Source organism: Saccostrea echinata, unplaced genomic scaffold (genome assembly GCF_033153115.1).
Source record: "Saccostrea echinata isolate AGI-Se365-2 ecotype Australia unplaced genomic scaffold, CSIRO_AGI_Sech_v1 ptg000009l, whole genome shotgun sequence".
Taxonomy (NCBI): Eukaryota; Metazoa; Mollusca; class Bivalvia; order Ostreida; family Ostreidae; genus Saccostrea; species Saccostrea echinata.
Genome location: NW_026889758.1, coordinates 26160568 through 26177516, shown reverse-complemented (window position 1 = coordinate 26177516; position 16949 = coordinate 26160568). Strand labels below are relative to the sequence as shown.

Here is a 16949-nt window from a genome sequence, read left to right as displayed (position 1 = left end):
CATGCACACTTATGCCCATTAATACAGTGGTATATGCTACATTAGTACAGGATATTATATGCAAAAATTGTAAAAAATAATAGTCTTCATGTGGAACTGCCTTTTATCGCACCAGATATTCTACGATAACATGAAAACTGTATAAAAAATAAGTCTACAAGTGGATTGGCCTATTATCACACCCAACTTAAAACTTGCACAAAATTGATTTACGCAGTGGTTCTTTAGATGTCCAAAATTTACTAATGGACGACAGACGGAAGCTGGACAATATGTGGACCAGAAAAGCTCACTCAAGTTTTCAGCTTCGGTGAGGTAAAAAATAATTTCACGTGAAGCGATTGTGTACAATGAAACAATCATGCAGGAGATTAGATTTGTGAAAAAAAAAACAGTAATGATAAATTGATGTCAGTACAATGAAATTAACGACATCAATAAAATTGACAAATTTGAAAGACTTCAGTTGAATGGTAGTCTTTTGCCATGAAACGAGAAACTTTCTCCTCTAGTAATACTGCAGTTGGCTTTGGATCCACTGAAGAAATGGTTCTGCTTAGAAACCGTGGCTCATGGATGTCAAGCACTACTGGGTGACAAATCCCCTCCTGATCATTCAGCCTAGCCACTGATATTCGATTCATTAGAACCTCAACATGATTATAACTTTTTTCAGCCTTTACCGGTGTGACACTCCAATGCTACTTTTTGTTAAAATTTCCGTGTTGCCTATTTAAAAAACAAACAATATGCAAGTATTCCATACAGTAAATCAAGAGAATTTAATGTTAGAATCAAGATTAAACATAGACTTAATGAGCTTATGCCAAGACCAGTAATTTGATATAGTTACCGGTAATTGAACTTCATACTTAAATAACATATTTCACAATCAGAATTAAACATGAGCCCACAATGCTCACATGAGGCACACTGGCCCCTGCTTTTCTTGAGAAGAGTTTTAAATTTTTTTTTCCTTCTATGTTCCTATAACATTTCTATCCCTTGTGATCTTGATTTGTTGAATTTGAATGTACGATACCTGATTTCAGGCAAATTAATATATATAAACATACCCTGTAGTTCTTTTGAAACTAGATGTGTCTGTGTGATAGGAATGCCACAGCTGACATGCAAGTTTTAAAAATAGATAGTACGTGAAAGCCCAATAGGATATAAATAACAAGAGGCCCAGGGGCCACATCGCTCACCTGAGCACTATGACTAGGAAAAAGCAGAAATCACTTCAATCTTGAAAGGTTGAAAAGTTTAAATATAAAAGTGTGGGGGGGGGGGGTCATGAATTGAACAAATTTGAATCTACATTATCTGAGGATGCTTCCATTTAAATATGACCAATCATGGCTTTGGTGTTCTTGAGTAGAAGATTTTTAAAGATTTAACCTATGTATTCCTATGTAAAACTTTTATCACCCATTGTGGCCCCACCCGACCCCCAGGGGTCATGTTTGAACAAACTTGAATGTACACTATCTAAGAATGCTTCCATATAAATATGACCAATCATGGCTTTGCTATTCTTAACAAATTGTTTTTTTTAAAGATTTTTACTATGTGTTCCAATGTAAAACTTTGATTGCCCATTGTGGCCCCACCCGACCCCCAGGGGTTATGATTCGAACAAATTTGTATGTACACTATCTGAGGATGCTACCATATAAATAGGACCAATCATGGCTTTGCTATTCTTAACAAATTGTTTTTTTTACAATTTTTACTATGTGTTCCTATATAAAACTTTGATCGCCCATTGTGGCCCCACCCGACCCCCGCGGGTCATGATTTGAACAAATTTGAATGTACACTATCTGAGGATGCTACCATATAAATAGGACCAATCATGGCTTTGCTGTTCTTGAGAAGAAGATTTTTACTATGTGTTCCTATGTAAAACTTTGATCGCCCATTGTGGCCCCACCCGACCCCCGGGGGTCATGAGTTGAATAAATTTGAATCTACACTATCTGAGGATACTTCCCTGTAAATATGACCAATCATGGCTTTGCTGTTCTTGAGAAGAAGATTTTTAAAGATTTTTCCTATATATTCCTATTTAAAACTTTGATCGCCCATTGTGGTCCCACCCGACCCCCGGGGGTCATGAGTTGAACAAACTTGAATCTACACTACCTGAGGATGCTACCATATAAATATGACCAATCATGGCTTTGCTGTTCTTGAGAAGAAGATTTTTACTATGTGTTCCTATGTAAAACTTTGATTGCCCAATGTGGCCCCACCCGACCCCCGGGGGTCATGATTCGAACAAATTTGTATGTACACTATCTGAGGATGCTACCATATAAATATGACCAATCATGGCTTTGCTATTCTTAACAAATTGTTTTTTTTTAGAATTTTTACTATGTGTTCCTATATAAAACTTTGATCGCCCATTGTGGCCCCACCCGACCCCCGCGGGTCATGATTTGAACAAATTTGAATGTACACTATCTGAGGATGCTACCACATAAATAGGACCAATCATGGCTTTGCTGTTCTTGAGAAGAAGATTTTTACTATGTGTTCCTATGTAAAACTTTGATCGCCCATTGTGGCCCCACCCGACCCCCCCTGGGTCATGAGTTGAACAAACTTGAATCTACACTACCTGAGGATGCTACCATATAAATATGACCAATCATGGCTTTGCTGTTCTTGAGAAGAAGATTTTTGAAGATTTTTCCTATATATTCCTATATAAAACTTTGATCGCCCATTGTGGCCCCACCCGACCCCCGGGGGTCATGATTTGAACAAATTTGAATGTACACTATCTGAGGATGCTACCACATAAATAGGACCAATCATGGCTTTGCTGTTCTTGAGAAGAAGATTTTTACTATGTGTTCCTATGTAAAACTTTGATCGCCCATTGTGGCCCCACCCGACCCCCGGGGGTCATGAGTTGAATAAATTTGAATCTACACTATCTGAGGATACTTCCATGTAAATATGACCAATCATGGCTTTGCTGTTCTTGAGAAGAAGATTTTTAAAGATTTTTCCTATATATTCCTATTTAAAACTTTGATCGCCCATTGTGGTCCCACCCGACCCCCGGGGGTCATGAGTTGAACAAACTTGAATCTACACTACCTGAGGATGCTACCATATAAATATGACCAATCATGGCTTTGCTGTTCTTGAGAAGAAGATTTTTACTATGTGTTCCTATGTAAAACTTTGATCGCCCATTGTGGCCCCACCCGACCCCCCCCGGGGTCATGAGTTGAACAAACTTGAATCTACACTACCTGAGGATGCTACCATATAAATATGACCAATGATGGCTTTGTTGTTCTTGAGAAGAGGATTTTTAAAGATTTTTCCTATATATTCCTATGCAAAACTTTGATCGCCCATTGTGGCCCCACCCGACCCCCGGGGGTCATGATTTGAACAAACTTGAATCTACACTACCTGAGGATGCTTCCAAGTCAATATGACCAATTATGGCTTTGCTGTTCTTGAGAAGAAGATTTTTAAAGATTTTTCCTATATATTCCTATGTAAAACTTTGATCGCCCATTGTGGCCCCACCCTACCCCCGGGGGTCTTGATTTGAACAAACTTGAATCTACACTACCTGAGGATGCTTCCAAGTAAATATGACAAATCATGGCTTTGCTGTTCTTGAGAAGAAGATTTTTCCTATATATTCCTATATAAAACTTTGATCGCCCATTGTGGCCCCACCCGACCCCCGGGGGTCATGATTTGAACAAATTTGAATGTACACTATCTGAGGATGCTACCACATAAATAGGACCAATCATGGCTTTGCTGTTCTTGAGAAGAAGATTTTTACTATGTGTTCCTATGTAAAACTTTGATCGCCCATTGTGGCCCCACCCGACCCCCGGGGGTCATGAGTTGAATAAATTTGAATCTACACTATCTGAGGATACTTCCATGTAAATATGACCAATCATGGCTTTGCTGTTCTTGAGAAGAAGATTTTTAAAGATTTTTCCTATATATTCCTATTTAAAACTTTGATCGCCCATTGTGGTCCCACCCGACCCCCGGGGGTCATGAGTTGAACAAACTTGAATCTACACTACCTGAGGATGCTACCATATAAATATGACCAATCATGGCTTTGCTGTTCTTGAGAAGAAGATTTTTACTATGTGTTCCTATGTAAAACTTTGATCGCCCATTGTGGCCCCACCCGACCCCCCCGGGGTCATGAGTTGAACAAACTTGAATCTACACTACCTGAGGATGCTACCATATAAATATGACCAATGATGGCTTTGTTGTTCTTGAGAAGAGGATTTTTAAAGATTTTTCCTATATATTCCTATGCAAAACTTTTATCGCCCATTGTGGCCCCACCCGACCCCCGGGGGTCATGATTTGAACAAACTTGAATCTACACTACCTGAGGATGCTTCCAAGTCAATATGACCAATTATGGCTTTGCTGTTCTTGAGAAGAAGATTTTTAAAGATTTTTCCTATATATTCCTATGTAAAACTTTGATCGCCCATTGTGGCCCCACCCTACCCCCGGGGGTCTTGATTTGAACAAACTTGAATCTACACTACCTGAGGATGCTTCCAAGTAAATATGACCAATCATGGCTTTGCTGTTCTTGAGAAGAAGATTTTTGAAGATTTTTCCTATATATTCCTTTATAAAACTTTGATCGCCCATTGTGGCCCCACCCGACCCCCGGGGGTCATGATTTGAACAAACTTGAATCTACACTATCTGAGGATGCTACCATATAAATATGACCAATTATAGTTTTGCTGTTCTTGAGAAGAAGATTTTTAAAGATTTTTCCTGTATATTTCCTATGTAAAACTTTGATCGCCCATTGCGGCCCCACCCTACCCCCGGGGGTCATGATTTGAGCAAACTTGAATCTACACTACCTGAGGATGCTTCCAAGTAAATATGACCAATCATGGCTTTGCTGTTCTTGAGAAGAAGATTTTTGAAGATTTTTCCTATATATTCCTATATAAAACTTTGATCGCCCATTGTGGCCCCACCCGACCCCCGGGGGTCATGATTTGAACAAACTTGAATCTACACTATCTGAGGATGCTACCATATAAATATGACCAATTATAGTTTTGCTGTTCTTGAGAAGAAGATTTTTAAAGATTTTTCCTGTATATTTCCTATGTAAAACTTTGATCGCCCATTGCGGCCCCACCCTACCCCCGGGGGTCATGATTTGAGCAAACTTGAATCTACACTACCTGAGGATGCTTCCACATAAGTTTCATGTTTTCAAGCACAGTGGTTCTTGAGAAGAAGATTTTTTAATGATGCCATAAATTTTTCACGAATTCTTAATTATCTCCCCTTGGAAGAAGGCGTGGCCCTTCATTTGAACAAACTTGAATCCCCTTTACCCAAGGATACTTTGTGGCAAGTTTGGTTGAAATTGGCCCAGTGGTTCTTGAGAAGAAGTCGAAAATGTGAAAAGTTTACAGACGGACAGACGGACAGACAGACGGACAGACGGACTACAGACAAAATGTGATCAGAAAAGCTCACTTGAGCCTTCGGCTCAGGTGAGCTAAAAATGGGTGGAAATGGCACAAAAAATACCATATTGCTGCTTTTGTTTTCTGTAGTCAGTTGTTTATACTAAAATATACTTAAATTGCCTGAAATGGAAATCACTTACAAGAAGCTAAGTAAAAAGATTTTTTTTTTTAAATTGCCTATTGCCTATGCACAATATATTTATTACCCCCCCCCCTTACAGAATCTCTTGCTGCAACTTCTAAAGTATGCTTGCATTATATTTTTTTTTCTCTTCTTAAATTAAAAGCGCTAATTAGGGGTAGAGGCATCATGCTTTTTGGAAAGTTTGGTTGAAATTGGCAGAGTGGTTCTGCAGAAGTTGAAAATGTGAAAGATTACAGACAACACATGGCACACAGACACTGGACACCCTGTGATCAGAAAAGCTCACTTAAGCCTTTGGTAAAAATGAGCTAAAATTTGAATGTGGATTTTTTAAAAATATTTACTAAATTGTGCCATCAGAATTTCTATTGACTTCTTTGTCCACATTTGCATTGTAATCCAATGCTTTCAACTGGCTTCTAGCTTGATAAACAGGAGGTGAGAAGGCAAATCGTTTACCACTGTACATAAGTATCATATTGTCGAATTTTTCCAACTCTGCTGTGTTTCTAAAATGCAAATAAATTATCAAAACAAAAAAATAGTACATTCCTCACACAAAAATAAAGAGTATTGTCACGACAGCCGTCGTGTTCTGTTCAGTCAGACACAACAAGATTTTTTTTTCTATTTACATTTTTTTTATATATAAATAAAATCAGTATTAACAATATTTACACAATATTTATATAGTTATAATTTACAATATGTATATCTTAAAAGTCTCTTTCAATCCACGTCATCTTGGTGTTCGCTCACAACCACGTCCAGACACGCCCCGTTTCACGACGGACTCCCGCCAACTGGCTCCCAGTGGGTCTCCGGTCTGTTGAACGTCATTGCCAACACACACATGACTAGATATTATCAGGATTATATCAGGAACCTTTAAATTAAATAACATTTTTAAGTCACAGGTTACGTATACCTTTAAAAAAAAGACTAGTCACCATTGACTATCATTGCACAAATGGCACACCGTACAAACAGTAAATCTAACCAAACACTGTTATATATGTAGACAGCGTTAAGAATACACAATTTCTTAACACAAGTGGTTTTAACAACTAAACCCACGACACCGACTGTATAAGCGGCAAAAAAACCCAAAATACATTGCGTGCGTACATAACTTAGTACATGCACAAAACCAGAACATTACACGCATGAGTAACTCTACTCAGCAAAACTTGTATACGTAAACAGTAACAAAAACATTACTTAACCCATTTTCTTACAAAGTTAACAAATCTTAATGCAATATCAAAACACTTAATAATAAGAAAATTTAACTTACCCCTCATGGAGAAATGGTTACCGTTGTAAAAACTACCTATCTACACATCTTGGATTGTACGTCAAGCATGTAAAAAGTATGAAAACGTGGACCCCGGCTACCTGGTCAGCAATGCAGCGATTTAAATACTCTAAATACAATAGGCTGTAACTGACCAATGCCTGCAATTTCTAAATTTGAGGTTCATTACAGGTAACAGAATAAAGAGGTCCCGTAAAGGAAAAATAATAATAAAAAATCATAAACATAAATAAAACAATAATCGGGATTAAATTTTGATTGTGACAAGTATAAATCAGTGTAAAATGAAAAAAGGAGAGAATACCTGAAATTCACATAATAATGTACAGTATGATGCAGCAATATATATTCGTACAAAGTTCGGCGTGTTTACATTCGCGACGAAAGTAGGTCAGTCTAAAAACTGTACGTAAGACGTTTTCAAAATTAATAAAACAATTTAAACTCACCTAATACTTTGTCAAATGTCCTTTCAATCCAATTACACTGAGAAATCTGCGAGGAATCGATCGGTAGAGGCTTCTGACATAGTCTTTTGTGATCCCAGTCCAGATGTTCTGAATCTCGCGGAAGAGGTCATCCCTTGTCCCGATCCTCCCCACTCGCGTCTGAAGCTTCCTTTTAATCAACAGCCACAGGTTTTAATTAACATTAAGATCTGGGCTCTGTGCGGGCCAGCTCATGGTTGTAATATTATTTTTGTGAAGACACTGTTGAGACTTTTAGCCCGACGGAGCATTGTCCTGCTGAAATATGTAAATTTCGGTAGGGAAATGACGGACTACAACTGACCACAAGTTCTCATCAAGGATTTCCTTGTACTTCTCAGCATTAATATTGCCATTTACAGATGTTATAGTTCCCACACCGTTCCATGTTACACATCCCCAGATCATCACATAACATGGCTTACCCTGTCGTGGTGTCATTATATCAGGACTCCATCCTTTGTCCCTTTTGCGCCACACATATACACGGGAATTATGTCCAATCATAATTTTAGATTCATCCGAAAACACTTTACTCCAGTAATTATCAACTGATAATCGTCTTTTTTCTCTGCACCATGACAATCGTTTTTCCTGTTACCCTTTTTTACAACAACTTTTTTCCTAGACACACCTTTCGAGTACCCATGTTTGTGAAGATGGAGTTGTACCGTGGTTTAGCAACGTGATTATCAACATTTTCGTTAAATTTGTTCGTAATAACTAACATACTGTCCCTTCTATTTGTTTTCACCAACCTTTCTAATCGGCGGTTATCACTCGAAACAGTAGTAAAAGAAATTCCTAATAATTCTGACACTTTTCGAATGAACTTTCCTTGATCTAAGAGTCTCCACACAGCTTTTTTAACATCATCAGATAATTCCTTCCTCTTTCTACCCTTTCTCTTTTAGACTAGTAGATTTCCGGAAATACAGCAGACGACAACAAAATCACATGACCTTTCGATGTCACATGACTTTAGCATGTTAAAAATAACAAATGAAATGCCATAGCTATTTTAACCAACTTTTATTTTAGCTAAAGCAGAGAACTTTTCGTCGCGAATGTAACCATTTTGTACGAATATTTATTGCATCATACTGTATTTGGCTAAGAAATCGCTTATTTAACACAATTCGGATGAGAGCTGTATGGGCATGAATGTCTTTCTTTAGCCAGTTGCTTTGTTTTGAACATATTTTATTGATAATCAAAAGGATCAGAAACAAGTACTATCAACTTACAAGTTCCTCTCCTTAATATAACACATAATAATACACAAATGTCATTCAAACAATATCAAAAACTTAAACAAATAAAATAGTTACATATATTAATTTAGCTATTTAAACCGATAGGATTCATTATGAACTTGTGAACAGCAGCAAAAAGGCCATTGTTTAACTCTAATGATAAATATTCATTGCCCCAGAGAAGTAGGTGTATATTGAGGCTGGATGAAAACAAATCCTTATACATAACTCTTTGTGATCTGTTTTTCAAGTATCTTGTAAACCATAGTAAAAGATCGCCAGCTATTCCATATGTTTGTAATTTGAAAAGAAGACCCTTGTGCCAAACTCTGTCAAATGCTTTAGAAAGATAGCAAAAAAAACCATACAACACGATTTGCCATGTTACTATTAATACTTGTCGTAGATCTTAAGAATGTTTTGATCATGCTATAGAGAACATGCAATAAAAATGCACAAAAAGAAAAATGGAATGAGAAAGATTTGCATACACCTATAAGAGAAATAAAAAAGACCGATTGCAGCACGGTATTAATCTATAGGAAATAAAAAAAAAATGCTGCAATGGTTGTTTTTGATAAAAGTAACACAGAGAATGGGACAACTGCTTCAGAATCTAAGCAATTCAGTGGAATAAATAGAGCATGACAATTGGAATTAAAAAGGTTATAAAGTTTAAGTCAAAACCCTAAAACAACAGAACAATGAAAAAAATAAACAAGGAAAATAATAGCAAACCAATGGAACAAATAACAGGAATATTTTGTGTTAAAATATATACAAACACTTTGTTGTACACACAATACTTTGTACAAGTTATTTTGAAATCACTGAAGTTTGAGGTTGATTGGAATGTGCACGTGAACTGAACTGCACAAAACAAAAGACATAAACATATGCAGTTCACATTAAATAGGAGTTAAAACAACTGGTGGGAAGGAAGGTAGATTTAATATTATGTATTTAAATGAATTAGTCAGTTGTTGTGCCCATCCTCTATAGGACCATGCATGCATCTGCTGGCACCAAAAAATTGCTGAAATAGGACATACCGTATTCCATTCATGCTCATTTACGAAGTGGTGGACAACTCCACACCATACCTTCTGTGATACTTAAAAGCATTAATTAAAAAAAAAACAAGATCATGCTATTGAAATGTATTTATATTTTTACAGAATACTGAATCTTTATTAAGCTTTTATAGACCAGAAGTCTCTGATGAGACTGTAGCTCTACTGGTCAGTACAAGTAGCACTTGGAATTGAAACTTCCATGCAGCAATTGAAACAACATGCAGCAATAAATAGAATAATGTATCTTAATGTAGTCTTGTGTGCCAAGTTATATTGAAAACAGACCAAAACTGTAGAAGGAGTAGCGTTTTAAAAGAATTTTACAGAAATTTCTTTTTTAATAACCATGGCAACACAGTTCATAGAAATCAAAAACCGATGCACTGAATTAAGTATCTTAGTGTAGTCTACTTGTGTGCCAAGTTATATTGAAAACAAACCAAAACTGTAGAAGGAGTAGCGTTTTAAAAGAATTTTACAGAAATTTCCATTTTTAATAACAGTGGCAACCGTTCATCAAAATCAAAAACCAATACACTTATGTATCTTAGTGTAGTCTACTTGTATGCCAGATCACATTGAAATCAGACCAAAACTGTAGGAGGAGTAGCATTCGAAAGGAATTTCAGAGAAATTTCTATTTTTAGTAACCATGGCAACACCGTTCATCGAAATCAAAAACCGATGCACTAAATTATGTATCTTAGTGTAGTCTACTTGTGTGCCACGTTATATTGAAATCAGACCAAAACTGTAGGAGGAGTAGCATTTGAAAGGAATTTCACAGAAATTTCTATTTTTAGTAACCATGGCAACACCGTTCATCGAAATCAAAAACTGATCCACTAAATTATGTATCTTAGTCTACTTGTGTGTGAAGTTATATTGAAATCAGACCAAAAATGTAGGAGGAGTAGCGTTTTAAAGGAATTTCACAGAAATTTCTATTTTTAGTAACCATGGCAACACCGCTTATCGAAATCAAAAACCGCTGCAACAAATTATGTATGTTAGTGTAGTCTACTTGTGTGCCAAGTTATATTGAAATCAGACCAAAACTGTAGGAAGAGTAGCGTTTTGAAAAATTGTTTACAGACAGACAGACGGACGGACACCTTACTATCGCATAAGCTCTTCTGGTCTCTGACCAGTAGAGCTAATAAATGAAAAATGAGGCAACTGAGCAAATTTAATGTCATAAATTATATATGATTTACAAAATACCTGGTGTATACAGTGCAGGGAACTAATTTTGTTACAGGATCAATGCTGATTTGAATGCTTCCTTTGCTTGCTGATTTAATGCTAGTTATCCTGATCTGATCCTTATCCTGATGCTACCATTGCTGGTTCAAAACTAGGTCAATGCTAGTAATGCTACCGAAAGTAGGATTATCCTTCTAATGCTGGCGGAAGTGGATAATTTAATTTCAGCATTGCTATTTTAAGCCATAAAAAAGTTTTTTTTTTTTTTTTTTTTTTTTTTTTTTTTTTTGTATTAAATAACTTTCTTTTATCTGTTTACATTTTTTACCGAAAGAAATTTAGCGATTTTTAACGAATTTCGCTTTGTCAAATTCCAATCGTAAAATTGAAAACAAAAATGGCAACACAGAGAAAGTTGGAAGTAAATCTTGCGAAGTTATCGTAACAGAGTTGTTTGACAAAGGCTAGTTGCCCACTGCAATCCAGATAATTCTTATGAGGTATTGATTGCACCAACGATGCGATGGTTTATCCCTTTTCTGAAGCAATTTCGGGAGAAGAGCCCCAATGTGTTCAACATGTGACTGTGAGCAAGGAAACGTGATGGACAATGAACATGATGAAGTTTATGACAAACCCAGATGAAAATTTATCATATATCGTGTGAATATTTCAGCAAAAATATTATGCTTCAAGTTGTAAAAGCCGTTTCCCAAGGAACCATCAGATCATCAGTACACTATCATGACTCAGAGGGTATGTAAACAATGTTTTTTTTTTAATTATCAGATTATATAAGGATGAGGTGAAACAGATTTACAAATAAATAAACACTCAAAATTCTCAGCGATTCAGGCATTTAAACCCATGTGATTTTAAAGGTCAATTTTTACAACTGAGAAAGAATTAAATGTATGATTTTTTAGAGATTCAGATGCAGTCTTCTGTAGTTAATTCACATGGTATCAAATCAATACATAACCTGACTGACTGATAACCAAGTCCACTCAAACCTAGTATGTCAATTCATGACCAAATCTATAGACTGGTATTGCCTGTCTCTTTCGTACGTTCATGTATATCGTGCATATCAGACAGGCAAGGCCAGTCTACCAAATCTAGAAGTCAACTCTTAAACAAAAGTATGGTTACGGAATTTACCCTTGCAGTCTTAGCTTTGAGGGGAGAAGTTAAGTTGTACAGTGTACCTTATCATGTAATTGTCCTGTGTCTGGTTTACGAGTAGATTGTACGTAAGGTTTTCAACAGATATATTATAACAACATTTTTCAAAAGGCAGAAAAGTAACTTACAAAATACCTGAATAAAATGCTACAAGAAAAAATAAGGAAAAAAGAAAGTTGTCCCAAGTCGAATAAAACTATTTTGGGATGGGAAGGGTTCTAAGGCTGGGATGATACAATTTTTTTTATATTGATACGTACATTGATATGTATCAATCATGATATTTGAGCTACGATACAATATATATCAAATATTTTGATTTGGTCATGGAGTCTTATTTTTGTATTGAAAAGAACAAAACATTTCTTCACAATTATGAATAATTTATTTAAAGAATAAGCTGTATATCCGTTGTAAAACAAACTTATTTCACAAAAGTGGTGTAAATTATTACCGGTATGTATTTTAAATAAATATTTCTATTTAACATGTTTATCGTGTATATTAAACCCAAAATGTAAGTAAACAAAGAAAAACGCCTGAATTTTTTTGCGATATTTAAATATTTTTACATACATATTGATATGCGTACCATCCTCACACAGAATCAATATTATCGATTAATCTTTTCAGCCCTAATAGCTCCTTTTAAATTTTACTGGAGTTAAAGAAAAAAGAAATTAATGTTTGAAACTGTGATCATTAATTTGACATTAAAAAGCAAAATTATGTTCTAAGTTACTAATTGTGCCCCTATTTCATTGATGCAAGTACTTTTCAAGTTTAAGTAGTGCCAATTTATTTTGTTTTACCTGTAAAAAAAAAATAATTGCTTTGAAACTTGTTGTAATACAATTTGCTCCTCAAGTTTGTATTCTGTATATTTGTACGTGCGATGTACACGTAATTGTATAAAGTTAACAAAATTGTAGTTAGAACTGTATATACATTGTATTTTTAACATTTGGCATTTTTGATATTGGAATTAATAACCATTTAACTTTATTATTTAAGCAGTCTGTTTGAAAGTTAAAATAATTCAAGGATGAGTTTCTTAATTATACGAAATTTAAAAATCTCCAACCAAAACTTATATTCAGATTCTCTTTGGAAGATTGTTTGTTAATGTCCATGCAAGAAGAGAAATTAAACTAATCAACTTAATTTACTTTGATAAAATTTTTAAATTAAATCATGACCTAATATCACAAATATCACATATTTTTCAGGCCAATGACAGTAAACACTTCAGTAAGTCCACCAGGGGATTGATGGCAAAAAAAGAATATTTTGAAGAATGATTTAGATATGCTGGCCTCCTCTTTGGACCTAAATCCAGCTGATGAAATTCTATCTGAAAAAATAGTGAGAAGCCAAGAACTATAATAATCAACTTCTGTAAATCAGACAGTGGCATTAAGGACATACGCAACGTACCTTACCTACTGATAATTTTTCAAGATATTGTGAATTTAAGATTATAGTGCCATCAGATATTCGTAAACGAAAAATCAGCATGCAATACCAGGGGTTTTGAAAAGATATCAATTGATGAAAATTCTTGTATAATTCAAAGAAAAATATACAAAAATTACTAAACATATATTCTACACGTTTTGTCTATCCAAACTTGTTTTAGAAGAAGTGTACAACAGCATTTATAGACATTAAAATGTAGCACACAGTTCCATTAAGTATCGGAACTCTTCAACTCCAAGGAAAAAGACAATGAAGTTCAAACTACGTTGCGTATGTCCTTAATTAAAACCTGTGTGATGAAGTGTGCCAAATTCATTGATCACATACATGTACATTTTTAAGTTATCTTCTATGTAGATCTAAAAAGTAATGTACAGAATTTAAAGTGGACTTCAAGTGCTTTATGTATTGTACATGATTACATATGAGATGTATGAAAATTCAAATACATACCTGCTCTTTTGTACAGTCTTAAAACTGTTCATATGATTGTCCACATAATTGATTTTGTCAAATAAATGAACACATATATTTTACAGTAGTGTGATGTTTTAAGTACTAATAGAGAGATACATGTATATATAAAATTCCATGTCCAAGTTGTGTTTGTAGTACACATTTTCTCAAAAAAAAAAACATAAAAAATAATACCCCTGATATTTTTTTGATAACACCAACATCGATATCCCTGCCTCGGAGATGATGTAGACAGGCAATATTTCTGTTACATGTAGTGTTCTTATTGAAGCAGCTTCTGGAAGCACAACAAACAAAAGCCTGTACCAACGCTTCCACACAAACTCCGGGAATACAATTGAAACAGAAGGGAACTTCAACTGAAGGATTTTCCATTAAAACTGGAATATCGAGACACAGCCAATGTACTTTTAGTGTCGACAAAAAAAAAAACACCAGTACATCAACAGATATATATGCCAGTTCCGTATGGAAAAACTTACAACCCACACAGAAAATCAAAATGGTTGCGACAAAGGACAACCCTAACTTACACCCTTCCAGAGAGAGTCAACCTATATCAACTCCTAAAGAACGAGGCAACTTCACAAGGATTTCTCCATCTATTTCCACAAGAGAAGGAAAGAAAAAACACTACCCTGGTCATGGGAAGTTCTATTCTTCAACGAATCAAAACCCGAGGCTTAGATTCTAGTGTGAATGTTAGTACTAATCGTGGTGCTAGCATTTCACACATCCGCACAAAACTACAGAGATGTGATGTATCTTCCATCAAAAATGTCATCATCCAGGCTGGTGGTAATGATGTAGCTAACTTGCGCAACATCGATGTGATTCAGGATGATTTCATTGAAATAATTGCTGATCTCAAGAAGAGAAATCATACAATTTCAGTGTTTCTATCGGAAGTGATTCCAAGATGTGATGCGGATGTTACTGAAGTAAATGAGTGCATAAAATATATTTGTGAGGAATATGGTGCTACGCTTATCGAGACCAGCAAATCATTCAAGCACTGGAATTCCCCTTCCTTTTGGAAAGATGGCATCCACTTGGCTGATCGCGGTACTGCTTTGCTTCTTAAGCTGTACAACACACATGTAAAAATTCTTCAACAACAACGGCCCTCATCTGTGCAGACATGCTATTACTGTGGAGAGCAAGGTCATGTTGTGACATAGGGCCTCGGTTTTGAAGGTCTCCTTTGAGGATCCTTCAGCTTTCACATCAAAGTGCCCATTGCATTTTGCATGAACAGCTGCTAGCTATTTTTTATCGATTAAAACTCACAACCTTTCTACTACGGAGCAAGTGCACTACCGAGTAAGCAACTGTGATGGTTGTGGCATTTGATGTATCTTCATATACATAGTCTGATAAGCAGTCGAGGTGACCAGACGTGTTTTTTTAAGAGCTCCTGCATTTCTTATCTATACTTAGTATTTACAATGGAATAATAATGAGTTTGAGTGATAGTTCTAACCTCTTCTTTTGGACTCATTTACTGGATTTTCAAGATCATTTATTGTAAATAATGATCTACCAAATGAATCTGTGAAACTAGATTTAGATGTGCCAGATTTCCTGCAAGTTAAGGAAAATCAGAAGAGTGTCACAATAACTTTTGATGGTGACAAGTACCCTATCATCTTGGACCTACTACAGAGTGAACTTGTACTGTTTAAAAATCGTGATAAAAGAAGACATGGATCTATTTATAAATCTGGAGATGACTCTGTCACAGTTACCATTTATGAGAAAACAAATACCCTTCGCATCCAAGGAGACTCGTATTTATCGTGGTGCCAAGAGTTTCTCAAGGATTTGAAGACCTCTAATATATATTTGGAGACAAGATGTAAGACCATAGATGACACATCTCCCCAGTGTACATCTACTCCTAAAGGTAAAGCCCCACAAAATGATGAACACCCCCAAATGAATTGCCATCAGTGCATTGACAGTGCAAAACTCATTAAGGAACTTTCAGACACTGTCCAACTTCTGTCACAAGAAGTCAATGATCTTAAACAACAATTGAATGCATCAAGGAAGGCCACAGCTTTTCTTACAAAAAGTACCCAAACAGTTCCAAACAAGACAAAGGAAAAGGAGACATCAACAAAAGGAATTCAGATTCCTGGATCTGGTGTATCAAGGCATAGTCAGTGTGACATTAAAGTTCCCTTAATCAGTAGCAGTACTATGACAGATACCAGCGAGTCTTCTGATATCAAGATTTCTCCTGCTTTATCCGATCCCACAGATTTCACAAGGGGGAAAAATCAACCTGGAAAGAAACCAAAGGATAAATCTGTCCTCATCATTGGGAGCTCGATATTACAAAGGATCCGTACCAGAAGATTGCATTCAACAGTACAGGTCAGCACAAATCGAGGAGCAACCATCTCTAATATAAGGGCAAAACTTTCCAAAATGGACGTATCATCCTATCAGAGTATTATTGTTTTAGCTGGAGGAAATGATGCATCAAAACAGCGAGATGCAGAGGGGATTGAACACGATTTTGCGGAAATAATTGCAGATCTCCAAAATCGGAACCCCAGTGTAGATGTGTTTATTTCAGAAGTGTTAGCAAGACGTGATACGGACATCAGTGATATAAATGGAATTATTAAAAATGTTTGTGAAATGTATGGTGTCACAGTGATACCTACTTCAAAGTTCTTTGGAGATGGAAAGTTTAAACAGAGATTCTACTGGAAAGATGGAATCCACCTGTCAGACAGAGGTACCGCAGCACTGCTGAAAAATTTTCAAG

The 16949-nt window shown here is 35.8% G+C and overlaps 1 long non-coding RNA gene and 1 pseudogene across 1 annotated transcript; one reads left to right on the top strand and one right to left on the bottom strand.

Annotated features, from left to right (window-relative positions):
* Nucleotides 1-434: 434 nt before the first annotated feature.
* The window catches only part of LOC133182593 (uncharacterized), a 29671-nt pseudogene continuing 13156 nt past the window's right edge, over nt 435-16949 (bottom strand).
* LOC133182111 (uncharacterized) lies at nt 11433-14226 on the top strand. The gene is made up of 2 exons (XR_009720513.1): nt 11433-11782; nt 13441-14226. It is a non-coding gene; the product is annotated as an uncharacterized LOC133182111 (long non-coding RNA).